This window comes from Mirounga leonina, unplaced genomic scaffold, assembly GCF_011800145.1.
Source record: "Mirounga leonina isolate KUSES-001 unplaced genomic scaffold, KU_Mleo_1.0 Mir_91, whole genome shotgun sequence".
Taxonomy (NCBI): Eukaryota; Metazoa; Chordata; class Mammalia; order Carnivora; family Phocidae; genus Mirounga; species Mirounga leonina.
In genome coordinates, this window is record NW_023270839.1 from 5,012,055 (window position 1) to 5,038,631 (window position 26,577).

At 37.3% G+C, this 26,577-nt stretch overlaps 1 pseudogene; it reads left to right on the forward strand.

Annotated features, from left to right (window-relative positions):
* The first annotated feature begins 7,922 nt into the window (after nucleotides 1-7,922).
* Nucleotides 7,923-8,079, forward strand: LOC118003805 (annotated as a pseudogene).
* Nucleotides 8,080-26,577: the final 18,498 nt, after the last annotated feature.

Consider the following 26,577-nt stretch of genomic DNA (forward strand, 5'->3'; position numbering starts at 1 on the left):
AATTATATCAGCACCATTCATTAAGCAGTCCCTTGTTTACCCACTGATTTGCAATGCAACCTCTGTCATATAACAAATTTATATACGTAGGCATGTTTCCAGACTCTCTGTTGGATATTTGTCTATCCCTATGCCAGTATCACACTGTACTATTACTGTAAATGCATAATGTCTTGATAATTTGTAGGGCAAGGACCTTCCCCTTTTTCTTCTTCAAGACTCCGTATGCATTTTAGTATTAATTTACCAAGCTCCTTATAAGATCCAGCCATGCTTATGACTTTAATATTATTAAATCTTTGGCTCAATGTGGGCAGGTTTGACCTCTTTATATTGAGTCAACTTAACCATGAAGAGCATATGACTTCCTTTTACTGAGGTCTCTTTACTGTTGTTCTATAGAGTTTATGATTTTCTCCATATAGGTCTTTGGCCTCTTTATATTTTTTAAGACTTGTTTGTAGGTACCTTATATATTTTGTTGCTATTGTAAACTTTTTGAATTGCATTTTTGTACTGTTTGTTTTTGTGGCACAGACATGAAATTGAATATATTTTTTGTATTTTATCTAGCTTCTTTTAAACTTTCATTAATTTTAGTAATTTATAAGCAAGTTAGTTTGGGTTTTCTATGTAGAAAGTCATACGTTTGTGAATAATGACCATTTATTTTTTCCTTTTCAATCTTTGTGACATTTTTTCTCATTCTTTACTGTGTACCGAGATCTGCAGTAAAACTTTAAATAACAGTGGTTATAGATTGTTACTGATTTTAATTTAAATACTTAGAGGGCCTTCTTATATAAACGTGGTTTCATAAGACACCATCTCTCTTTGGAAATTGCTCAAAATTAACAGCAGTTTTTTTAAATGAAAAAAGGACCCACATTCTCTATCTTCATTAAAACTAGGGGACACATATAATTCATAAACACGGAAACACATATAAAAGCTTCCCAAAATAGCTGAGCAAAGAGGAACAAAATCATGCAAAATTAAAGAAAGAATTTTAAAAGTTTATAGAGAAAAAGACATTCTAGAAGATAGGAAATAGATATCTGCATGATGCATAGCTGCAGTATCTGAAAAATAAAATCAAAACAAAGGAACAGAAGACAAGTTCAAGATACAATTCAAAAAAGCTTTCTTAAGATTTGAAAAACAAAATAAAACAACACTCAAATCTATATAGTGCAAGGGCACATTTCATGCAGGGGGAAAAAAAACCCTGACCAGAAACTTAATATTAGGACATGGACAAGTAAATTACCTGGACTCTAAAGATAAAGAAGGAATCTTTTGGGCAGGGGTATAAAAAGAACAAGACACTTGTAAGGGGGAAAAAAAAATCTAGCCATCCATAGATTTCTCCACAGCAACAGACAGAGGGGAAGAGCTACAAAATACTCAAGGGAAGAAATTGTGAGCCAAGGATTTTTTTTATTCAACCAAGATGTTCTTCAAGTATAAAGACTTCAGATAAACAAATTTGAATATGTAAGAAACCAAGGAATATTTTCCCATGAGCCTTTCTTGAGAAAAACCACTGGAAAATTAATTTAAACCAAGAGATGAGCTGGGGCAATTGTGGCAAAAGAATTCATGACATTATTTTGTTGAGTATTGAACATATGTAACTATAAAACCAGGACTCAAACAAACGTGGGGTTTATGGTGACAGAACAGAATGTGAAAGTTATATGCCTATATATGTAGAAATGAGACAGCTAACTAAAATTGGAAAGGAGGAAACAACATGAAACATAAGATCACTGATTACAAAGGTGCTCTATTAGCTAGGAGTTAAATCATTCAAAGCTGAAAAACCAGTAATGTAATTATAGATGTATTTAAAAATATAAACATAAATATTGAATACAGTTAATGTTATCAACAAAAATCAGGAAGCAGAGAAGAAGAAATAAAATGGAACACTATTTTATCATTGTTCAAAGTAGGGATAATTATGTCAAAAGACATAGATAATTAGGGAATCATGTTAAGTCATAATTATGAGATAATGATTAGAAAGAAAGGACAAACCTTCATCACTACCAGAACTGCACATAAAAAATAAAATAAGAAAGGAGACCAGGATTTTAAGTGTCCTTAAAATTCTATAAAAGGTCAACAACATAAAATTATATAATAGAAATAAGATCAGAAATATCTTTCTTATCAATAAATATAAATGAACATAACATATAGCTTCAGAACAATTTTTCAAGAAAGCAAAATACTTTATGCAAATATATATAAATACACACTCTCTATATTTATACATTAAAGGTTCTGGTCACCAATTCCAACATGTGGGTGTTTGTATGGATGTGTGTGTGTGTGTGTGTGTGTGTGTGTGTGTGTGTGGAATTTCCCCACACCAACAAGCAATATCCCAACACCAGCTGAGTGTCCTACAATTTAACTCAATTCCAACACTATCTACCCAGAGATAGCATTAGATCCCAAAGGTTAAGGGGTCATCCTACAAGACTACCCCCTCCAGCCCTGCCAGATGCCAATTGCAAGTCCAGGTTGCCACCTGTGTTTCTGATCAATCAGCTATGGATTGAAGGGTCCAAGGACCCCATCCTTGGGTTTGATTACTTTGCTGGAGCAGCTCACAAAACAAAGAGAAACATTTTGCTTACTAGATCATCGATTTATTATAAAGGATATAACTCAGGAACGGGCAGATGTAAGAGTTGCAAAGGCAAGATATGGGGAATGGATTCAGAGCTTCCATGCCCTCTCCAGGTGTGCCACTCTTCCTAGATCTCCATGTGTTCACCAACCTGGAAGCTCTCTGAACCCTTGCCTTTTGGGTTTTTATGGAGGCTTCATTACATAGGCATGAATGATTAAGTCATTGGCCATTGGTGAATGAACTCAATCTCCAGCCCCTCTCTCCTCCCCAGAGATGGGGAGGGGGCAGGGGATGAAAGTTCTAATCCTCTAATCACATGAATGGTTCTCCTGGCAACCAGCCCCCCATCCTTAAGTTACCTAAGGGCTTTCCAAAAGTCACCTCATTAACAAAACAAAAGACACCTTTATTGCTCTTATCACAGGAAATTCCAAGGGTTTTAGGGAGCTTTGAGTCAGAAACTATGGATAAAGACCAAATATATATTTCTTATAAATCACAATATCACAGTATACATGATAAATAACTAAAACAAAGTAATTTAGAAGGATTGGAAATAAAAGGAAAGCAAATTATACAAGACAAAGGCAAAACTGGAGTCATGAGGTATTAGTCAAGGCAGAATTCTGGCCAAAAAGCATTAACTGAGACAAAGAACACTCCGTAATGTTAAAAAGAGCCATTCACAATAAAAATATAATAGTGTTGAATATCTATGAGCCAAATGTCTCAACTTCATAAAACAAAAACTACAAGATAGAGAAATACATATGTAATAGAAGACTTAACTCACCTCTCAGCCCATGCTAGTGGTTAAAAAAGAAAAAGATATAAACTAATGGAATAATAATTTTGTAAGAAAGTATAATTTACCAAAAGTAACAGGTAAAAAGGTCAAAAAATTAGATTAATTTTCATGGAGGAAATAGAGAAAGTTGTCAGTTTACTACCTTGTGTAGCTTTTCTTTCTACCATACCGTTGAAGAAGAGATTATGAACGCTATTTCAACAGCTCCAAAGAATACAACATGTCTGCAATTGCATTTTAAAAGTTAGTTAGAGGGGCGCCTGGGTGACTCAGTTAGTTAAGTGCTAGACTCAGGTCATGAGCTCAGAGTCCTGGGATCTAGCCCCACGTCAGGCTCTGAGCTCAGTGCAGAGTCTGTCCTTCCCCCTCCCCCTTTGCTCCCCCCACCACCTCGCTCCTGCATGTACACATGCTCTCTCTCAAATAAATAAATAAAATCTTTAAAAAAATTCAAAAATAAAAATTAGTTAAATAGCATTTGGTTCACTAACATTATATCTATGGGATATCAAGGTGGTCAAGGTCTTTGAAGACTAGATTACAAAGAGCAAGAGAGTTGATATAACCCAAAAAATGAAGGTATGTTGCTGACCCTTCCTGGTAAAAGAAAATTGCTCTGGTGGTTCTTTATAATTGGTATAGAGGAAATAGCACAATTAATTTCTGAATTGATTTGCTTCACACCTAGACCATATCTGAAGATCCCACATATAGAACAGCAGATGCACTTAGAACAAGCACATAGTTAAATTAATCATAATCTATAGTTATTCTTCAACATCCACCTGTCCTTTGTACAGATGTGACTACTGGGAGTTGGTAGGTATCATCATTGCTATATTTTTAAAGTTCTAATGATAACAATAATTTTGTCAATTTCCATGAAAATGAGGTGTTGCTTTTGTTTTAATAGTCTGGGGTGTCTCACTCCAAGGGTCAGGGAGTTAATGTGAAAATTCTACCAGTCTATTTCAGTTATATATTCAGAGCTGAGGAAATAACCATGGGTATCTGAACATGTTATAAAGCAAATCTAGGTCCAAATTCTATATATCATCTAGCATCATAAATTCCCACTTTGACAAATGGTACCACAGTGGCATTTTGGATTCCTAGTTTTTTTAGATATGTAGATTAATTATATAATTATATATTAATTATATAATTATTTCATTCCTAAGAACATCATAGCTCTTTAACTACCACCAAATATTCCTATCCAAACAGGGATTCCTGTCTGATTGTCATTGTTTCCTTCTGCCTCTTACGTTAAAGTATACTCATCTTTTCTCTGTTATTTGGCCTCTGCCACTTTAGATCTTGTTTCCCATTGAAATTAGGGAATTCGGGTCAGTGGGGTATCTCCCAACATTATCATCTTTAGTCTTCAGAGGACAAACACCACAGAGCTTTTCAATGATGTTGGTTCTCTCCACAATAATGCATTTTTTAATGCTTAAGAAAATGAATGTCTTCTGGGACCCCTTGAGAAACAGTGGGAAATGCGATGGATCAAATATTGTAAATCCATGCTAACATTTCCATCTGCCTAGGTTTATGGATTCCTTTCTCTATGTTATACTAGGGAAGTTTTTTCATCTAAATATTGAATATAGGTTACTATTGAGTCCTGTTTTAGTCAACTAACAAAGCCAGCTATCAGAACCATTTCTAGTTGTTCAAGTTAACACATTAATTTCAGTGTCTCAGATAAGTGTATCCAGAGTAAAAAATTTGGTTCAATGCATTATTATATTCTATGCTCCTTGGCTTACCATCCTTGTAATTTATTCCATCCATATTCCCCAGGTATCTGCTGATAGAAATTAGAGAAATGTTGTAAATATTTTGGTGTTTCTTTTTTCCTGGGTCAGATTTTGTATTTGTTCCCATTGGAGAATATGCAAACAGATTCCAGTTATGGATATAGAGGCAATGATGGGTGGTGAGGTTACCTTAAGAAGAATAGTTATCCTCTTATAAGGCAACTGCCTGTGTAAGGTTGTTACCTTATCTTCAAGCAAGAGAAGGTTAGTGTTTTTAGTCAAGGAGGGAGGCATGTCTTCTGACTGGCCAGGGATGCTCATATATCTCAGATTCTTCCTCATCTACCCAAAGGTATTTTAAGTCTCAGGGTCTCTAGTGTTTTCCCATCCGTGCCTTCCCTTTCAAATAACAAACTCTCCAAGGGTCTGAGTTCAAGTTGTGTTTTAATACAGCATCCTGTATAACTCGATTTTTGATCTAATTTTTAGCCCTAATAATCTAGCATCTAATAATAATAATAAATAATCTAATATCTGCCCGGCACTAAAATAAATAAATAAGTGATTTTTTTCAGGGATACTTTTTCACGATGTCTTGTTCTAAGAGTTTAAAACCCTGTGTTTATGATTTTGTTTCTGTAAACTCTCCAAAAGCAGACATCTCACCCCATTGTACTTAAAAATCACCAGTACTACCATAAGAATTCAATGTAACATCCAAGTGTTCTCTCAAATTATTGCCTTCTCTAGGCAGTTTATCTCAAATAATCTCAGTCGGTAATTTAAGAAATCGTGAGTCCAGTGCATGCCATAGATTACCAGTATCCTGTTTTCCTGTGGGATTTATGACATCTCTGCATTTAAAGTCACAAGATCAGTAACTCACTCTAAGAATTTAGTCTTGGTGAATCTGTTTTGTTGGCCCACTGTTGGTAGCAAGGATTGGATAATTTAGGGTCTAGTCAGTAAAAGGGAAATGGTGCTTTATTTTTCAAACAGAGGTGACTTAACATAGGTGACAGGTTACAAAAGTGTTGAGGAGCTAAGAAACCAAACAAGGGAAGGTGATATAATCCAGAGGTGAATGCAGAATGCAGCTAATGTCCTTCAGTCTGGGAACCAAAGGAGAAGAGGTGGTGCGTTCTCAGAGATCAGGGACACTTCTCTGCCATATGACTTGGTGTGCGAAACAGGCTTGGCACCCAAGGAAGGACTACCTAGTCAGTGCTTGAACCATGGAGCAAGTGTTGAGGAAGCCAGGACCAGGGATGTCAAGGGTGTTCTGGGCAGCCAGATTTTAGGACTGCTGAGAGGATGTGGACACTGGAACCAGGACTGAGGAAGAGACTCTGCCCTGTGGGTGCCGGAAGTGCTCAAAGGTGTTCTTGAAAGGAAGGCTTGAAAGAAAAAAAGGGTCATTTCCCCTCTTTTTCATCTTCCAGTATCCCAGTACCTCAGAGTGGCAGAATCTAATGAGAAGCCAGCCAGCAGAGAGGTTGTCATGTGCCAACAGAGTTGAACACAGAAGGGTGGCAAAGGAGGTGAAGACTGGTCATGCAGACTATGGTCTCCCTTTGTCTTAGCTTGCTCAGTGGCAGGGGGGAGTTGCATTTTCCCAGAATTTGTAGTGTAGGGCCTCTACTTCTCTTTCTACTAATTTTGATTCTTTCTTCAAAGCACCACCCTGATTTGTCTCTTTTTCTCCATTTTCACTATTGTTATTTTTTAAAAATATATATTTATTATTTGAGAGAGAGAGAGAGAAAGAGTGAGCAGAGAGAGGGGCAGAGAGAGAGAGGGAGAAGATCGTGGAGCCAGGTGTGGGGCTCCATTCCAGGACCCGGAGATCTTGACCTGAGCTGAAATCAAGAGTCGGCTGTTTAACCAACTGAGCCACCCAGGAGCCCCTCACTATTGTTCTCTTACTCTAAGTCCCTTCCACCTAATACTTGCCTTGTTTTAACCTTCCAGATAGAAATACACTACAAAGGTCCATGAACTTTTATCTTCAAATTCTTATTATTTTTTTAACATCTACTTACTGAACTCTATGCTAAAGAATTATTGATACATTATTCAGGAGGGGTAGCTATGAATTTATCCTTTATGGTTTGTTTTATTGTGAGATGGAAATAAACATGGAGACATTCAGGAAAACAAAGACTCTAAATAAAACAAAGAGCTGTGTCATTGTCAAATCTAAAAACATAAAGTTCAGAAGATAGATTTATTACATCACTGAAACCTATTAGGTCAAAGATTATTTAGCTACTTTATGCTCTGATTGCAATCCTTTATTTACTTCCCACTCCCCCATCCCTATTATACATCCCCAGCCATTGTTCACAATGGGCTATCTTTCTTCAGATGTGACATACTCTTGAATCTCCATTGATCACGCTCTCCCAACTTCCCCTTTCCTCCTTTCTTTCTTAGCTGAGTAAATGTTCCTCCCTGAGCCAGGCCCTGCTCAGTTTTTCTGACCTTGGTGAAACCTTTCCAAAGGTTTCAAATGTTCCAAATTTGGAACATTTCCAAAGTATTTGGTTCATACTATTTGTTTATAACGTATCACATGATATTTTTAACACTTTAGTACAGAAGTGGCCTAATAAGGAAGATGGGTTTTCCATAGGATGGTTTACCCAGTGAGCCCAACCAAACAGGAATTTCAACATTGTATTAAATCTTCGATGTGTTCAGCTTTGCGCAGTGGCAGTATCGTAGCCAATGAGGTTTATCCGAGGCGCGATTATTGCTAATTGAAACAATCTTCGATGTGTTCTATCTCCTCCATTAAATTATGAGCTCCGCTTTGAAAGCAAGAAATAAATGTCACTTGTATTTCTATTTCTAGCATCTAGTTCAATGCTGGATACATAGTGGGCTTCAATAAATGCCTATGTAATTTAATTATATATTAGTGGAAGAATGCCAAAGTCACGTAATATAGTGTTTTTGGATGGTGCACATATTTCTGATTTTCCTACCTATTCTGGTCTGACAAGTACCAATTTTCTAACCTTTAAAAACATCTGACATGCATTATTTTTAAAAGTTAATATTCCTTCCTGAAATCATTTAACCATTTATTGCAGACATTTGAAACCCTAAAGAAGTATGTATGTTTTTTCAATTTTTATGAACATGTATTAGTTTTACCTGATTAGTATCTGTTAGATTTGACCCAATTTCAATCTTATACTCATCATATCAATAATTTATGCAGAAAATCTTGCAAAGCCTCCTTTAGAAAACTGGCCTTTTGAAAAGGGGCACTTACATAGTCTCTGTCATGTTCTTGGTTGCATTACAGTATCATCCTGGATGGTGGTTATTATACCTTATATTTATTTCTTTAAGGAAAGGCTTTGAGATGACTCTAAGCTTAGGAAGCACAGTCAAGAACTGCAAGAGGGTTTTCAAATAGCAGCTATAATCAAGAGACCAAAGGCAATCTTTGCCCAAATGCTGTGGAATCATAAAGCAGGGCATTTTTCTCTAAGCCCTGCTTGCTCATGTGGGTCTCTGTTGTCATCTGTGGTCTCATCTTAGGGTATGGACAACTATATAAGCTCCATGTTGGTTAAGATATTTTGTTGTCCTTGATTTCTGAGTATTTCTGTTCTTAAGATCAAAAGCCCACAAAGAAAAAAGTACTAATAAAAGAAAATTGCACTCTATGCTTAAATATGGATGGGGCTTAGAGCATTAGGATATTTCATCTTCAGAAGCTAGTATGTTATCATAGTGAACAAATGGACTTTCTGTCGAGGCAAAGGCCTGTTTGCCCTTCCAGCTGACTCCACCCTGCACCCTAATGGATACAATGCTAATAGAGACCAATTTTCTCTTTCTTAAACTCATTTCTTTTCTCTGCATCTTGACACCATATCAGTTTGAGGCAAGCTGTGGCAGGCACATTTACTAAAAGGATACCCATGTTGGGAAGCAGCAGCCGAAGGCTCAGTGCCAGGATTAGCCATTAGCAGTAGGGGGAAGACATTCTTGTTGTAGTCCTGTTTGCTGGAAGGCTACCCACTGGCATTTGAAATAGTTCTCTCCTGTCAATCAAACAAATTGTTTTGCAGATCTACTAGGTGTTTAGAGGATACAGAGATAGAATTTTCAGATCTTTAGGTGCTTTTTCCAAAGGTGATCTGTGTTCTGTAGCAATATCTGAATTTTTTTTAAGGATGGTTTTTCCTTCAACAGTGTTGTTGATGTACCCCTCGTGCCTAGAGATTACAGGAAATAATAGTTTTTAGACGTATCATTAAAATTGCCACCCTTGGGCGCCTGGGTGGCTCAGTTGGTTAAGCGACTGCCTTCGGCTCAGGTCATGATCCTGGAGTCCCGGGATCGAGTCCCGCATCGGGCTCCCTGCTCGGCGGGGAGTCTGCTTCTCCCTCTGACCCTCTGACCCTCCCGACCCTCCCCCCTCTCATGCTCTCTCTCTCTCAGCCTCTCTCTCAAATAAATAAATAAAAAATCTTTAAAATTGCCACCCTTTTGGAGAGCATTAATGAAAATCTGGATATGGGAATATCTTTACTTTGATCTCCCAGGATATCAAGGTAGCCTGAATTATCATAACAAAAGCCTTGAGAATAACTATGGGGGCACCTGGCTGGCTCAGTTGGAAGAGCATAGGGCTATTGATTTCGGGGTCGTGAGTTTGAGCCCCACTTTGGATGTAGAGATTACTTAAATAAATAAAACTTAAGAAAAAAAAGAAAGAAAAACTGACAGCTTTCATCTTTAATCTTTAAATCACCTTTGCCCTGATCCCATGCTTCCCATTTTCTCTTACCTGTTTTTTCTTACTTGCCCTCATTGGCAAAAGAGATGCCAATATATCAATATCAATATACCTTAATGTATTAAAATTTTAATTATATAAAAAAGAAAAATGGTAAGACCTAAAGTGAATAACCACCTTTGTAATGCAAATACTCCCCTAGCTCTAGTATGATTTCAGCTGGTGGTGTTCAACTTTAATCTCTTTATTTCTTTACACTTTCACATAGAAGCTCCCCTTTATTTTTTATTAATTCCCACTTCTGATTAAGATTTCATCTGAAGAAAGTGTTGTGCTACTAAAAGATTATTTTTTAAAAACACTGAACTATACACATTATATGAGACAGAATGAGGTAAAATATCATTCTCCAAAAATCTTTGAATTAAGGATTCCCATTTGAATTGTTTGTCCCAGTGGGAATTATCCTGTGAAAGGCAGAGTCCTTTGAAGAGTTCATCACTCTTGTGACATTCCTTATGAAAAGTTCCTCAATGCTGCCAGGCACATGTCCTCTCCTTAACATTTACCAAACCCCCCTGGGCCATAAAGACATGAATAGTGTCTGTCTATACACTACAGGTATATTTTTATAGTGTTGATGAGCTATGTTTTTTTTTTTTTTTCCCCCTGATTATAGGAGTAACTCATGATAATTGCAGACAATTTGAGAACATGGCTTGGTGATTTTGTACTGTCAACATACCTAATGTGGAACTATATTTCCCAGACTTCTTTTCTTAGTATGTTTCAAGTTTAGCATTGACCACTAGACAAATCTGTGTGGGATTTGGAATATGAATGTAAAATAGTTGTCATTATACTCTAAACCATGGTTGGCATATTGTGGCTCATGGGCCAGATTCAGCACACTGACTGTTTTTGTAAATAAAGTTGTATTGGAACCCAGACACACTTGTTTATATATTGTCTTCTGCTATTTTCATGCTACAATGACAGAGCTAAGTGTCCACAAACCACATGACCTGCAAAGTCTAAAAAGGTTTTACTTTATGGCCTATAAATTCTCTATTAATACATATTTTATAAATAAAAAAAAATTGCTGATCCTGGCTCTCCAGGTTGGTGCAAGGCTCCACGTGCTATTGAAGCTCACAAACCCTGATTCATCTCTTCGATGTGGACGAGCTGGAGCTCCTCCTTCAGCTTCTCTGAGTTCTGAGCCAAGCATGTTTGTAACTCTCTCTGCCTGCCATCTGCATCACTGGGTTTAGATATGGTGAGAGATAGATATGGTTTGTAGTTTGTCTTTGTAAGTTCCAATTGTCTTCATGTGTTTCAGTGTGTCCTAGATTTTCCAAGCTATGTGTCCAGTTTTCTTTCTGATTGCCATCTTGTTGAACTTCAGGCCCACCAACAGATGCCCTCAACCTTCCTTTTTTTCAACCAGGAAACGGGTCTACTAGCATGATAAAAATGATCTCAGGGTGGAATATCTCTAAGTGGTTTGGAAAATATTGCTATTTTTTATAAGAAATATGTTATTTGTTAATATATAATGGGTTTATTATGGTTATTGTAAGTAAAGTAATAAACACATTTTAAAATAAAGTTAAATAAAATTAAAAATTCAGTGACTTAGTCAAGAGTCACATTTCAAGTGCTCCATAGATAGCCACAAGTGCCCACAGGCTACCATATTGTACAGTGTAAGCAGAGCATGTAGTAGGCACTCAAAAGTGTTTTGCATTGACATTGAGGACTCCATCTATGCTGGTGATTACATTTCTCGTGACACACACCCTCATAACCATGTGCACTAACTCAAACTGCTCCTCTTATCTAAAAGTAATCTTCTTCTTCCCCTCAGCACTCCCACATCCAACCTGAGAAATAATTATTTATTTTTCAAGTATCATCTATCAGTGAAATATTTTGACTCTTCTTAAAAGAATCAATTATTTCATCCTTTTTGTTCCACCGTATATCTATGGGTTTCCATTCTAGGATTATTTTTTGTACTTTATTACATTTCCTTAGCTGGACTGAAGGCCCCTGGATGTCAGGAACTGGGTCTTATTTGTCTCTGTATTTTCCATATCCGGCACAATTCTGGTATATAGAAGTCACTCGGCAGATGATGGTTAAAGGGAAAGAAGCAGAAAGATCTCTCTATTTTTATTGTTCATATTCTTATGACATCTATTACTTCTATCTCTTGTATTTTGAATCTCAACTAATTTCTTTTGCATACAAACGTGCTAAAGTCTTTTCTGTTTGCTAAAAAAAAATCACATTTATGAAGCTTTGTCGAGGTCCTATTTAGAGGTTACATGATTGGATAGAACAATTTTCAGACATGTAGATATTTTATTTGACAGTGGTCATAAATACAACTCTTTATTTATAGTTCCAAACCTTACATGTTCTAAAAATCAAAAGGTTTCCTTACAACTCATGTGGTACTAAATGGTACTCAGCCCTGATTTGGTATACATAGACATGAGACTATTTATAGTCTATTATTGATCTTAGTTAATGTGAATATTCAAATGGCACTTGAGTATCTGTGCCATACTACTTTTTTAAAATAGGGAAACTTCTGAATTCTGAAACACGTGTAGCCTCAAAGGTTTGGGATTATGTATGAACTTGTCCATCACTCTGGCTATTTATGTACAGCAAATACATAATATGTAGATTTTTTAACAGTAACATAAAAACGGTTCATCCAAAAACAGTTCACTTGTTTATACATAAAAGTAATTCTAAGGCTAGTTATTGAAGTTTCAAAACTACAACAAAAATTCTGTTTGATACTTAATAAAATAAACTTTTCTCCAGATTTTGAGGACATCTTATTTTTTTAGTTGGATAATGACCAGATGGCTATAAGCTTTAGTTTCATTATTTTTAAAAAAGAGAACACACTTTTACAGAGCCAAAGGTGGGTACATAGCCAACAATTACAGAATAGTTCTGGAATTTTCCGTACTTACACTGTCTATATCCAAATTTGCAGGATACTCTGTCTTTTTGATAGACATAATTCTACCAGGCAGAATAAAATCATCTTGCAATAATATGGCAGATACTTGACAATTCAGTCACACTCAGAGGTTCACACTCCAAAAGCAATCATGGAAACTTAAAGCGTGATTCATGCTCAAAGATTGTGAATCTTCCCCGAATTTGTGACTGCATTTCCAGTAAATAACTCTGCATTTCTTCAGTAACCATGGTTCCATTGACTACAGCAAAGTTTAGCAGTGAAAGTGAATGGAGTCTCCAGTGGGCATTGGCCCGATCCACATGAACAATTTGAGTGTGAATGCACTCACTTCTTGGAACAAATCAGCAATGTTCTTACATTTTCCCCTGCAGTTTCAAGTTCATTGTGTTGAATTACTCTATCATATCAGTAAAAAATACAATCTGTGAACCACTGGCGGGCCAACAAGTTGGAGATCTAAGAAATACCTGTTTTCAAAAAGTGCCTGTGATTTGGGGAAGCAGTTCAGTGAATCTCTATCAAGTTTCAGTGACTGGGTCAGTTGTTAAGCTATGGTCTTGCGCATTAAACCCACAGGGCCATTGGCGGCTTTGGGAGGCTGGGGTTGGTACTCTATAAACTGCATTCTTGTTTTACCATTTAACTCTCTGTTGCACTTGGCCTGTAGGAGGCACTAGAGAGAGACCAGGAGCCTGGAGGACATTGAAGGGGCAGGCTCTTTCCCATATATTTTCTATTCCTGGGTTTATTTCTTGCACCTGTCATTGTTATCCTAGCAATGCTTCCTCACTCTGGAAGCAAAGTTTTTTTCCTAACAGCAACAAGTATTTCAGTCTGCTGTTTTTCTGACGCCAGCCTCACTGAACCCTGTCAGAGATACCAGCCCCAGCCAGCAGGTTCCTCCTTCCCAAAGTCTGGGCTCCAGTTGCAGAGTCTCTTCTTTGACACTGATACTGGCTGGCCAGAGACCCAGCATCCCCAGAGACTCAGCATCCCCACTCCCTGGTGACTCTCATTCTCCAAGCTTCTAACTTTTAATACAAATTTTAACCCCATTTCCTCCTCCCCTAGCCTAGGGGTAGTAGCTGCTTCCTGCTGTTACTATCTGCTTGATGCCTTCGTATTCCCTTTTTGACTTTGGAGTTTTCCAATACCTGAGCTAAACGTTCTTGACGTTAAATCTCACAGTTCAAATAATGGGTCTGACTTTGGTCTTCTGAGTGGATGTTGGCTGAAAAGTGGCATAGCCATAGGATTGCAGTAAAATAAACTCAAACCTAAGATTTCAACCCAGCTTCTCCTAAATACTCTTTACTCGTTAAAGCCTCAAACTGAAGGCACCTCCCTGATTACTTTTCCATCGCAGCAAGTAGTTAGCCTCACGTGCTGGCCCAGAATACTAATTCTTGTGGTGACGTTCTTCTTGTAAATGTTAATTACCTGTTGAGATGTCTCAACCCTTCATTTGTAGATGCTTGGTGTAGCAAGTAAACTCATTTTTCTCATATTTATACTAAACTCAAATTTGTTACTGAAAAAACACTACTCCTTATTAGCTAATGTTTGCTGATATAATTAAGAACACTTTTTCCCTAAAATCATGGGTAATCCCCACTTGACCATGGGGTCACATGCTGGGCACTCCTTATACAGGAAAATATCCAAAACAAAAGTTTGGGTTGTGATGTTTTTGTTTGTTGTTTTGTTTTACTATTTCAAAATCAGATTGCACCCTGACATTTGCTTTCAAATAGGTTAACTGAGAGCTTGCTTTAGTGTTTCCAGTTTTCCTGAGGCCTAAGCTCAAATTAATACCAATATCTGTTTCTATATATCACAATTACACTTTTTAATCAGTTCTTAGAATTGCTTAGTGAAGATTTAGGTGTGTGGAGAAGAGCAGAGATAGCATAGAAAACAACTCCAAAGTCTTCTGGTTTTGTGGAAATCAGGTTTTGTAAGCTTTTATTTTTATTTTTTATTTCTTTTAATTTTATATAAGCTATTCCTAAATACCCTGAAATGAGAAGTAAATCAAAACAAATCTCTTGGATAATTCTTACTGGTATCACATTGTATATGTAAACACTGTTTTCCAGTGTGTAAGCATAAGTAAGACAGATCCTGCCCAGACAGTTTACCAGTTTACAGGGATGCTACATAGGAAGAAAACAGAGAAGAGGCTGTTTTGCTTTTGTTTGAGATTCACAACAGCTGTTGTATTCTTCTTGACTGCTTCCAAATTTAATAAGGCCCAATAAATCTCTAAGAAAATAGCCCTGAGACACTGCTATTGTTTTTATTTTGCTGTTGAGCTCATAGTACAAGTCTCTCTCTTTGTAGCACTCTTTCTGGCTCATTTCAGAGTGGCTCATGCCAAATATAAACCCCAAAACACTAGCCCAGAAAAGCACAGAGGAAAATCGCATCTCTGGCAATGGATGTCCACTAACAGAAAGCTTCCCTTAAAACCTAATTCAGACTACTAGCTCGTGCAAATCAGGTGTCCGAGATTGCTAGTCTGGCTATTCTCTGAGCCTTAAATGCCCTTTTCAAACCATTGCTTCAAATTCCTGGCTATTGTTCTCTTATAAATAATTTGGAGGAAAATATCAACGGAAGCTCATGTAATTTCCCTGGTCTGCAAAATGCATCCTAGCCTGCTTCATTGGGATCCCTGTCATAGAGATTACACACCCAGTGTAAGCAGCTGAAAGGAGCATATTACTGATGCGAGTGATATATTTTCAATTTTTAATGAAGTGTTACTTGTCCACAACAGTATCTGTTTTAGTTTCCAGGCTGTGTGCCAGTGATCAACTGCATAGCTCAACATCTTACCTATTTTTAAGTGACCAGTCTTTAGAGGTAAATTCGCTGTTTTCCTCAGTGAACTGATCCAGTGTTTGGCTACCATTAAATGCTTTCCAAATGTACGAGATGTCATTTTTTGAAGGTGTGAGGGTGGGGGGCTTAAATATATTTCTGTTTCATCTTTGGTGTGAAAATTGAAGTGATATGCACAACTGATTATGCACAACTGAGGCAAATCTTCCGATGAGCTAGAGGCTCGTGGGATCTCTGCTTCAGGTGGGCAACAATTAAACACGTTATAAATTTAAGTCTGGCTGCTGGATAAGCAGGTCAAAGGAAGGAGAGCTGTCTTCTGTGCTGCAGGTTATTTGTAAATACGCACAGGCTACTTTCAGATAGGTTGGAGTAAGCCATCCAACAAAGCTAGGCCAAACGAAAATCATATCCTCTGCAAAGATGGTAGAGAGTGAAGACCAGTGTCAAGTGGCTTTTGGATGGAAGAACAAGGCTGAGGGGAGGGAAGGAACGAAGGAAGACTTAGAGCCAGGCTGTTCTTTAGAACTAGACTGATAAGGAGTTTTCACAGGGGTCTGCAGATTTAATGAACAGGGACGGACATCAGCAGATCTCTTTCCTGCGGAGGCACACAAAGGTTGCTGCATCCAGTTTTAAAATGACTTGTTGAAAGGTGAGTGGGGTATTCCTTGAGCATATATCTGAGATTTGCTGGAGAGCCCAGTGAAATTTATAAAACTCCTGTGCTACTAGCCAGTTTGACTGATTAAATGATACCGTGAGAACTTTTCTCATGGATTCCTTTGGCAGATCAGAAGTCCGGTTAGAAAGCTAAAGGTTAGGAGGAGGCAGGTTGTACCGTAATTTCTGTTAATTTTTATGCTGTGATTTTGGAAAATAAACAAGAATGTTTAGGACAAGACGTGAGAACGTGGTAAATCTGCACCGTCAGGTAGGGTACCCAAACAATGGAACTAGAAATAGATTTTGTTTGTTCTGATTGAAATAATTTGAAACTGGAATTTGAGGGGAAGGCATTAATGAAGAAAGAGAAGTAGGTAATTTGTAAAACTTACTGTGTGGTTGACATTGGTTATATCATGAATTAATAATGAAAGGGCTGAGCAGTGTTTCACAGAAGAATAAAAAAAGGAATAAAAAAAGCTATACTAATAGCTTCAGACAGGTGTAATGTCAATATATGATAGAAATTACAAAGTGTGCTTTAAGTTTGACAGCTAAATATGCTCATAAGGGAGGTACCACCAATTCTTGATATTCGGACAGATAATCCATAAACATTTAAATAAGACATTTTGCTTAAAAAGTAGATTAAATAGGAAAAGGGAATGTAAAAAAGAAAATACAAAATTTCTTAGAATAAATCTGAAGATACAGACCTTATAGACATATTTGAATAATAATAAAAAGAGAAAGCCATAAGGTTGGAAAAATCCTATAAATTTTAGGTGTAACGTGATTCTGTTCTAATGTAAAATCTCAGCTGTATTATTAGTGGAAAGATGCCAACACTCAGACATTAGTGGAAGCCCCATTCTGCCTCAAACAAAATATCTGATAAATTATTGCCTTGCTTAGTGGATAATTTGTTTTTTACTCAGAGGGCAGTGGAAACAACCAGTACAGCTGATGTCCTAGATCAGTGGTAGGAGTGGAAGGGGAGGGATTCAGATACATTTTTTTTTACATCTGCCATAGATTTTCTTCTAATCCGATACAGAGCCATAGATTGTTAAAGGATTGCTAATAGTTGTTAAAGAATATGGAGTTACAGGATTTAACCTAGTCTTAGGTGAAGTAGTACTAGATGTTAGGAAAATAGATTCTGAGAAGTTTAGAAGGGTGGATACTCAACGGTTGTTGAGCAATTGCTCTGGTCCTGGCACTGAGCTAGACACTTACATGATTAAACAAAAATTATTTACTATTAAGTCACAAGGATTACATTGCAACATATTACTATCAAATTACAAAGGGAGGAAATGAAAATTCAGAGATTAAATCACTTGCTCCAGCTTCTACCGGTTGCCACAGCAGAACTATAATCTGAGCTCATCAGTCCAGCTCCAAAGCCCAGGCTTTATGGGTGTGACCTGTGACCTGAAAACCTTGCAAGTCTAACCACCTCTTAAAATGCCCCTACAATAAGTAAATCCTTGTAATGGTACAGGAACTCTCAGATGAGTTCCGATTTAAAAGGCACACCTGCAAAAGCTGTAAGGTGGGCATTCCAAAGGGTGGAATAATCCAAAGATTTTCAAAAATAAAGAGGACTTTATTGACCATGTTTTAAACATGAGAGATGGAGAGAAGGAGAGCAATTCACTATTGTGTAGGAAAGATAATATCAAGTCGGAAGGAGGCAACAACTCTCCTCATCTGCCTTTGGTATTCTTCCCCATTTTTTCAAGTATAACAATAGGAATCTAGTACGCAAATATCCAAGAACTATAAAAAGTTTGCATTCCATTACCCCCTCCTACTGCTAAATCTTTAATAGCGTTTGTAATCTCTTCTGTCATCTGAGGTTTTTCCAATCTTAATTTACCTTTTCACGTTTCCATTGTGCTCAGTCAGACACCGTCTCTAATTAACTACCTAAGGAAAGTCACTGTGCACCCACAAAGAGATCCACAATTGGCTTAATTAAGACCAAAAAAAAAACCACTATTAAAATTAAAGTTTCATCCTGTGCCTCTGTGCATATATAAGCCTTTTATGTATGGAAAATGCTTGCATTTAGTCATTTTACACACACTGGCTGTAAATTATGAGTTTTTATCATTCTCAGCATGCGGTCAGTTGAAATGTTCGGTGTATTATTTTTACTAATTACCTTGGCTGTCCCTTATTTCTGTCAGTCTTAGCACCCAGTAACCACAGAGGTTATTGACAAGTAAAATCTAAAAGTTCTAGCTAGTAGCTGAGATCAGTATTGCTCTTATTAAGGGAGAATGTCTCCTCTTGGTATAGCTCTTTCTCCTTGTTTGTTTGTTTGTTGAAATCCTTTCCTATTTCAAATGTCTGGAATTAGAAAATGATGGAAGAGCTGTAAGGTTACCCCTAAGCTTGAGCCTAGACCTGTTCCTCAACCAACTGTGAGTGTGCCAGAATGCAGTCTGTCTCCCAAGCAAAACCCGAGACACTTGTATTTCCCTGGATAACTCTGTGGGCTCCCAAGAGTCTTGTTTCACCTGATCCATTACAGAGTTGAGTCCCTCAGCTGGCGATCTGTACCCTTTCTGGGGGAGCTTTTCTTCCCTAGGCATCTCTCTGGACCAAGCCTGTGCTGACTGGTGAGAGCGGAGTGTTAAATTTTTAGGAATTTTGTGAGCTGTTGATGTCATGCGGGAGCTTGAAATGGACTATGGTTAGAGTATTTACACCACTGAAATCAGCAAATGCTACAAATCAGGGCTCCAAGAGCAGTTGTTAAACATTGACCAGCACACCAGTGGTGGTAGGCAATAGTTTCTTACTATTGCACTCAGGGCTAATTGGAAGGATCATTTGACAGCCCAAAGAACAAATTTTCTTGTTCCTTATTTCTGAAAATAGCAAGTAGCTGCACTAATGCAGCTGAAAATCTTTTAGGAAAAAATTTCCTTTCCCCCACTATCAATCTCTCTCCGTTCCCAGCCCTCATTTCCAATCTCTTTTCATATTTGCACTGGGTCAGAAGTGCTCCAAGGTTGTTTCTTTTTGTGATATCTTACTAAATGGCCCTTGTGCTCTTTATGTGGTTTCTATCATGGGCCAAATGTGGAGCTTTGTATATAATATTGCTTTTATGTTAGGGTAGCAAAGAAGTTTTTAAAGACTAACGGCCACCGTTCAAATCTAGAGAGACATCTGAACTCAGGTTGACTCACTTTTTATTCTCAAATCTGCTGAATCATTATAAGAAGGCAAATATAGTAAGGGAAATCTTGGTGTCAGAAGAGGGGTCTGAGTGCTGGACATACCATGCTAGTTGGGAAAAAGGGGTCTGGGGACCACTTGCTCCTGGTATTTCCTTCCTTGTAGAGGGCACTCCACTAGAGCAACTTTCCTGATTTTTCTTAACCCCCTGGCATGCTAGGGTCTAGGAGAATGCAGTGGCTTATTTTCTTTGTGAGTGTCAAAATGCCACTTCTTACTTCTTCCTCTCTAGAGGATCCAGTTGCCAAGGAATTAAGTCATTTTGGTTTCTCCTCCATGCTCTATATTTTACGTGATATGCACTCCAATCCCGTTGTCTGAGAATGATAGGAAAATCTAAAGTTCTGTATTAGGAAGCCCTTGGTTCTTACACACCTAGACCATGTTCTTTAATTTAATCTTAATAATAAAGATAACATTCTGGCCTCTATTTTTAGACTCCTTTGTCTCCATTAATGGTTCAGAACTAAGGAAATTACGAGTGTGATTTGGTGATCAGTTTTGATCACCAAAACTGATATGATCTTGGAAAAGTCACTTAAGTTTTGTTTCTGCATTAGTAAAAAAAAAAAAAGGGGGGGGGCTACACCTGGGTGGCTCAGTCGGTTAAGTGGCTGCCTTTGGCTCAGGTCCTGATCCTAGGGTCCTGGGATTGAGCCCCGCGTCGGGCTCCCTGCCTACCGGGGAGCCTGCTTCTCCCTCTCCCTCTGTTGCTCCCCCTGCTTGTGTGCTCTCTCTCTCTCAAATAAAATAAAATCTTAAACAAGAGGGGGTAGTTAATGATGTGGTAGGGTTCCCTGATTCACCAAACATTGAGTACCTGTTGTATTTACTAAATGCCTGGTGTGTGTCCAGCACAGCCCAAGGTACCAGGAATATCAAGGCCCAGGCATTATAAGGGCAGCTATAGACATGCAAAAAAGCTCCTACTTGCAGAGAGTTCATCATCTAGGAAAGAGCTATAATATACTGTAAAAGTGCCATAATAGCATGGAGCGAGAGAACCTAACTCTAAATGGAATTCAAGGAGAGGAAAGAGATATATTTTCTTATATAACCTCCCCCCAACAAATGTTTTACCAAATTCATTTTTCTTTTAATTCCTATTCACAGTTTCTGGCGAAATATGTTAATGAAACAGAAAGGGGGAAAAAATTAGCTGGAGAACCTATGTACTGATTATTGAAAAAAATCAAGAATTGACCATAGGAACATTTGCCAAACTGTATTAGTTTGGAAGGCCTGCCATTTAGCAGAGTACCTCAGTCTTACGAGTAGCTGAAACAACAGAAATTTTTTTCTAGTGAAGTTGTAGGCTGGAAGTTCAAGATCAAGGTATTGGCAGGTGGGTTTCTTCTGAAGTCTCTCTCCTTGGTTTGTAGATGGTCATCTCCCCTTGTGTCTTCACATGGTCTCCCCTCTGGATGCTTGTGTCCTAATCTCCTCTTATCTTCTTGTAAGGACACCAGTCATATTGAATTAGAGTTTTTGCTAATGACCTTATTTACTTGATTCATTCTTCAGAGACCCTATCTCCAAACGTAGTCCCATTCTGACTTATTGGGGGTAAGGCCTTCAATGTAAGAATATCAGGGGGAGACAATTCAGTCCATAACAGCAACCTTGTGTGAAAACTTCTCTAGCAGTAGCAAGAAACTTAGTCATGATCTTGAGAATCACACAAGAATGTGTACCCCTTTCCAGATGTTAGTGATTTGCCAAATTTTCCTTAGCAAGTACATCTTTTTCCTCACCTAAAATTCTATTCTATATGACCTGCTGGTAATACTGGCCTCTTTCAGATGGTTTTTATGTGTGGAACTATGTAACTATGAAATGGTTAAAATCTGGTTACTTATTGAAATTCTCCTCTATTACTTTTTATTGGAAGAATTATGCCTAAGAGACCTTGGTATAGCATATAGTTCTTTATCTCTTGTTTACTTTCTCTCTCTCTCTCTCTCCCTCTTTTTTTTTTTTTTATTCCTGTAATACTTAGAATTGACTTGGGGGCAAAATGAGGGAATAGGAGATCAATCAAGATGAGCTGAATTCATGCAGCTGTTCTCATCCAGCTGAGTTCTCTGTTTATGTATTTTTCAGGAAATTATAGAAGCTGTTAAAAGAGAGTGCTGCAAAAATGGAAAGTTCTTAGCAGATAATTTGCTTTGGGTAAGAGACCTTGTTGGAAAGATCTCTTGAATCTGAAATTACCTTAACTTGAGCATAAAGCTTAAAGCATGTTAGAATTCCATTGATTAGAAATCTGCCATATCCTTTGCCATATCTGTGCTATGCCTACAGATGAGGTTGGAATTTTACCATCAGCCTATGCAATATGTATTGAGTCTAGAACAAATTCCTACCCCCCCACCTCAGGTCTTTTGCTTTGTCATCCTGACTCTTTTATCACATTTTATTTTTCTGTCTTTATTCTCAAATGTGTTTTATCTTTGTTATTCTTTCTCTCTGCATTTTATTTTCCTATTTTGTATTTCAATAGACTTCCTTTTGAAGTTCTGGAGAGTTTTAAGGAAACCCTAAGGAAATAAGTTTCCAAATTAAATACACTCTATTTCAAGGGCAAATGAGACCAAAGCAACAATTCATTTGGAGACCCATATAGTAAGTAGTAGTTCATACTTGACCAGGTGAAAAATCTCTAGTAGAGAATATCTTAGATCTAATAAAACATAATGAAGATTTTGTTTTTCCTTTAATCTTGGTATCATTAAAGTGTTGAGTTCTTTGAACTTGGAGAACAATCAATCATTACATGTCTGTTAGTCTCATGACACAGTTTTTTAAAAGAATTTAAATGTTGATATTTTTATTTTATTATGTTCAGTTAGCCAGTTTATAGTTCATCATTAGTTTTTGATGTAGTGCTCAACGATTCATTAGCTGTGTATAACACCCAGTGCTCATCACAACACGTGCCTTCCTTAATACCCATCACCCAGCCTCTCATCCCCCCCACCCCCTCCCTTCTATAACCCTCAGTTTGTTTCCTGGAGTCCAGAGTGTCTCATGGTTTGTCTCCCTCTCTGATTTCTTCCCATTCAGTTTTCTCTCCCTTCCCCTGTGCTCCTCCATGCTATTCCTTGTGTTCCATATATGAGTGAAACCATATGATAATTGTCTTTCTCTGCTTGACTTATTTTACTTAGCATATCCCCTCCAGTTCCATCCATGTTGATGCAGATCATGGGTATTCATTCTTTCTGATGGCTGAGTAATATTCCATTATATATTTGATTTTTTTTTTTTAAGATTTTATTTGTCAGAACACAAGAGCAAGGGGGGTGAGCAGGGGGAGCGAGCAGGGGGAGCAGCAGGCAGAGGGAGAAGCAGGCTCCCAAGAACCCAATGAGGGACTTGATCTCAGGACCCTGGGATCATGACCTGAGCCAAAGGCAGATGCTTAACTGAGCCACCCAGGTGTCCCTGATTTGATTTTGTTTGTTTTTGTTTTTTAAATGGCCTTACTGAATTTCACCAGCTTTACTCTACCCATGTAATGTAACTACTTTTGGAACTAGTGAATTAGTAAGAGTAGTTGATAGACAAGTTTATTTTTCTATTTCCCGTATCAGGTTATTTTCTTTTTCGCCCTAATCTCTGAAGTAGAGAGTTGATGGTAAACTGGTGAAAAATAGAAGGGTGATTCTATACTTATTACTCCCTTTCCCTAGAAAAAATCTTTTAAATCATATTCATAATACTGACAATAAAATAATAGTAATATTTATGTTGACATCTAGCATTTATTGTGAATTTATTGCCTACCCAGGTACCATGCATTATTACCTCATTTAAACTTGAAATTGGAAATGTACTACTATTATACTAATTTCACACACACAAAAAATCAAACCAAAACATAAAGATCTGGGGCTTATTGGCAATACCAAATACTCTTTCTACGAGCAGTCTCTCAGCATTTTTCACCCTTCTAATAGCCAATAGACAAATCTAACTAACTTGGATTATCTATTCATTTGAAAAGGAAATTTTTGATTGAATATAAAAACAAATTACTCTCTCAAAAACTCTACTTCTCTGAAACTTTTCTCCAATAAATATTTAAGGAAAGATATTTTATACCATTTTATAAAAATGTAAATTGACTTAGAAAAAATTAATGTATTTCTCAAATGAGGGTAATAAGGGAAATGGGAATTAGGTATTCTGGAAGAAGAGAGAAATTGTGTTAGAATATTAAAATTTTAATAATGTTCTGCTCCTTGCCACAGATGTAGTACTTATGTTTGAATCTTGGAATAAGCCTGGGGAGTTTTATTTCGAATTGGCAGAGATTTTCTTTCAGCTTGAGCTTTCTTGTTTTCTAGACTTCACCTGTTTTGTTTATCTGATTCTGTTTTTATTCTTTCATGCCTTTTCTTTGATTCTTGCTTTCTCTTTCATTTTCTTAGCTGTCTTAGAAGATTTCCTTTCAGAATATAGGCATATTTCTAAGAAAATGGCTTAGGGAATGGGCTCCCCAGAGCTCAGGTCTCAAGAAATGAAAGGGCTCAATATAAATAAAACAAGGAATTGGTTCCAGACCTGGTTGAAAATTCTGAAAGAGATACTAGATTGTTGGCTTGCTTTTTTCTAATTTCTTCATACCAATTAACACTTCATTTGTGTGAAAGTATCAGCAGTCTATGGGAGTGTGAGGTTAATTAAGACCTTAAGACAATTGAGTGTTAACATTTGCTGTTTGGTTTGAATAGCCCAACTCCAGAAACTTTCCTTAAAATGCTTTAGTTCCCGAAATATAGCAGTCTTTCACGTTACCAAGATACATCATGGAAGAAATCTGGGCCAGCGCATTGGTCCTATACAGAAGTAAGAGTAGATGTCAAATATCCCCAAGGGGAAAATGTTCAAATAACACCTAAAACTTTAGCATTATTCAGATGCTTTCAAATAACTTCATAACTAATAGGCATTTTCTAATGGATCATTTATTGTGTATTTCAGACCTGCAACAAACTTGAAAAATGAAATGATGAGCCTATTTATACTCATGGTACTGTGACCGCAAAGAGATGCTCCTAATTATAAAGTTTTCTCAAAGTAGCACAGTTTTCGGTATTAATGGGAGTGGTGAATTAGTGAAGTTAAAGCCTCTGACTTTGGACCCTGACCTTCAGGGTTGGATGTGACTTCTTGAATTACTACAGCAACTGCTGCCACCTGAAGAGAGGTCCACAAGGTGGGGGTGGTCCCTTTCTCAGACTTCTGGCAAATTTCCCCTCACTAATCTAAAATGGCCTCTGACATAAAGACAGGTGCTTACATTGGTGCCCCTTTATTATAGGCATTAAGAAAGTTCCAGAATTTGATGTATAGGCAAGATTTAATTTAATATCTTCCATTTTTGAAGGGATTGTAGTTGTTGATTACTGAGGACCATCTCCCTGAGAATCTTTGGACTTTCTGATCTAGGGTCAACTTTATTTCTCTTTGGTCATGGTTTACATTCTTCTTTTTGAAACAGAAATATAATCTCTGTGTGTTTGATTTAATCCTTGGGTAACTGATGTATTATTATTATTTTTTTAAACATTTTATTTATTTGACAGAGACACAGCGAGATAAGGAACACAAGGGGAGTGAGAGAGGGAGAAGCAGGCTTTCTGCGGAGCAGGGAGCCAGATGTGGGGCTCGATCCCAGGATCCTGGGATCATGACCCCAGCTGAAGGCAGACGCTTAACCGACTGAGCCTGAGCCACCCTGGCACCCTGAGTAATTGATGTATTTTTGCTTAAAGCATCAATCTTGGCCAGGCAGCGGTCTTCTTCAACCCACACATGTATGTGTGTTTTGTTGGCTTCTTTTCCAGTGTCCTTTACTGGTTTCTTCAGACCTAAAACATCATCAGCCTCCAAGGCTCTACTACTTTCTTTTTCCACTTCAGAACCTGAAATTTCTACTTGTTTGTCCTGCATGTTCTATTCATAAGCTTGTGGTATTTGTGACCTCTCATGGAATGATCAGGTTTTTTTTTTACTGCATCATATTCCTCTTCTCCAGGGATGGTGGTAGTGTCTCAACTCCACCTACACAATCCAGATTTAAATGTTTAGTGAAAAATATTTCGTAAAAAATCTTTCAGTAGCTATAACCAAAGCTTCTTGAATTTAAGGAAGTAGATGCTATCTCAAAAATGGTAAAATACATGTATATTTGTATCTGTGTCTATACATAGAAATGAAAATAAGTATATATAATAAATATAAGCTTATTCTTATTTCCTTTAAGCCTGAACAAATTCCAAGATAAAGCCGTAAGTCTTTTTGGGAGTAAGTATTAGCTGCTTGATCTTCACTTCACTTCTGTAAATTTTCAGGACCCATACTTGTCTGGATGCCTCTACTGAGATCATTTCTCTACTATAGTGAATACTCTTAAGAAGATGTTAATCCATATAAATGGTTATAAATATAGTTGTTTATCAGTGAAAATATTTATCCAAGAACTTAGCTCTAAATCATTGTTATGGGAGAGTATTATGGTCGCTCCCTCCCTCCCTCTGTCCCTGTTGCCACCCAGAATCTCTTTCTTTCTGACCTAACTATTCCCGCATCTCTATCCTTGGATTGTTCATAGCACAAAGAAAATTGTATGGTTTTTAATTTGCCACATACTTATTCAACCTAAATAAGTAGCGTGGAATGTTGAATAACTTATTTAAACACTTCTGCAAATTTGTCTTATTTTTTCTACCTATAGTCAAACATAGATTATGAGACTAACAAATCAGCTTAGTTTGGGGGAATTTTCATTACTGGATTATC